Below are 2,375 nucleotides of genomic sequence, written 5' to 3' on the forward strand. Positions count from 1 at the left end.
TCCTAGGTTACCATAAAAGACTCTCTTTCCTCACAGCTCTCTTGGGTTATGAGTGCAGTATTTCTGGGTTCATGAACAGAAACTTTTAAGAACTTTTTCAAATTAGTGTTTTAAAATACTACAGAAATAAGACTCCTTGAAAAAATTTAAACAGTGCAGAAATTTTACAAAAAAAAGTCATCCCTCTCACGTCGATTTTCTGGTGCAAACTTCTCTTAACATTTTGATATGTCTTATTTCAGGGCTTTATTTGGTACCCAATCAGGTAAATACATTAACGTATAGTTTTGTAAAGCGAAAAAATACGATTTTGCTATAAACAGTATTCTGTAACTTCACTCATCTGTATTACGGGTATCCTTATCAACATATAGATCTGCTTTTTTTTGTGATACAGATTTTTTTCTTAATTTTTTTTTTTTTTTTTTTTTTTTGAGACAGAGTCTCACTCTGTTGCCCGGGCTAGAGTAAGTGCCATGGCGTCAGCCTAGCTCACAGCAACCTCGAACTCCTGACATTGAGCGACCCACCTGCCTCAGCCTCCCAGAGTGCTAGGATTACAGGCGTGAGCCACCGCGCCCGGCCATGGGTTGAGTTTTATGAAAAAGGAACACAGCAGGGGCAAAGAAACTGGGAAGTGTCATCTTTGCATTATATTAAGATTCCAATCCTCTTGCTCCATTTGGAAGTTGGGAAACATTGGGTACAGAGCCTTCCTAAACTACCCCAATTTTGGTATGAAGATCTATTTGTACCTTAAAAAAAAAAAAAAAACTTACCTGCATAAAATATTGAAAACAAAGCAATGGGTATCAAGTACACTACAATGAACCATTCCATTGGTTTAGATTAAGGTATTTCTAATTATCTTCAGTTTATTTCCTGCAGTTATTTAATATACTGATAGGTGATTTATCCATATTATTTCATCAAAATTGCTCATAAAGTAAGTCAGTACCACAGTCTGATATTTTAAAATTCCTTAAATGTCATATTCTTGTAAACGTTTTATGCTCTAATGCCTCACACTTAAGCTATTTTGGAAAAATTAGTGATCAATTTATAAAATGCAAGTTGTGTGTGATTCATTTCTGACTGGTTTCTTTAAAAAAAAAGTTTGGAAATATTAGCCTCATGTAATGTTTAAAAGCCATTTAAATTTTCTATTTGACAGGAAACAGTGTTGAAATATTAAAAAAAATCAATTTTTTAAAATTGTTAAAAATTGATTTTCCAGACCTCAAGTCTACAATCATACATTTGGATATTTGGGGACTTCACAAGGCTATTTTTTTCCACATTATCTGATTTTTTTGTTTCACCAAAATAGTTAACCCTCAGGCCTCAAACTAAGTCTCACTCCAGCAAGGCTTGCTTCACCTCCATCTAGATTAAGCAACCCTATTAATGGCTTTGCCTGTACTCTGCGCTTCCCTCTCTCAACATTTATTGTGCCAAATGGTTCTAGATACTGGATGTAAAGTACTGAACTCTAAGCATTTAGTGTCTATAATCTCATGCATTCTGTGGTCTGCTGGGATAAATATCTGTTATGACTAAAGTTTAAATTACCTGTTGCTCATATCCCCCAGTAGGCTGTAAATTCACTGAGAGACTGGTTTGTTAATCACTGTAAACTTACTAAAGAATAGTAAAGGGGTTAAAATTTTAAGGTCAAGACATGTAGTGCCCAGATTTGTATCCTAGTTGAGTGACTGATTAGTTGTGCAACCGTGGGCAGGTAATTTAATCTATTTGCCTCAATTTCCTCATCTCTATAAAGTGGAGGTGATAATATTACCTGCCTCATAGAGCTGTTGGGTTGTTGGCTGCTGAATCACATAAAAGGCTTACTTAGAACAATGCCTGGAATATAGTGAGTGAACAATAAAAGCAAACGTATTATTATTGCCTATTCACTAGGGTATAGACTCTAACAGGGATTAAATTATTTGAATTAAAGAGTGACTGAAATGGTAGAAAAGTCTTTACAAGGAAACAACAGTTTCAAATGTGATCAACTGATTTCGAATTTAAGAAATTTTCTAAATCAAAGCTTATAAATTAGGTTGCAGCAGAAACAGTTTGCCTCAAATAATCTGTAGCGTAAGCAAATTAACAGCTCACTACTATAGCTTTATTGTTTATTTATTTGATTTATTTATGGCTAGCTTTGCATTACTATTAAAAAGACTCCATAATGGAGAGTAATTATCTGTTACACAAACTTGTGAGTGTGAAAGACTTAACTGAAGATGGATCCATTTCCTTTCAAATAAATCCTAGGTTACCATAAAAGACTCTCTTTCCTCACAGCTCTCTTGGGTTATGAGTGCAGTATTTCTGGGTTCATGAACAGAAACTTTTAAGAACTT

The sequence above is a fragment of the Propithecus coquereli genome, unplaced genomic scaffold (genome assembly GCF_000956105.1).
Source record: "Propithecus coquereli isolate 6110/MARCELLA unplaced genomic scaffold, Pcoq_1.0 Scaffold236, whole genome shotgun sequence".
NCBI lineage: Eukaryota > Metazoa > Chordata > Mammalia > Primates > Indriidae > Propithecus > Propithecus coquereli.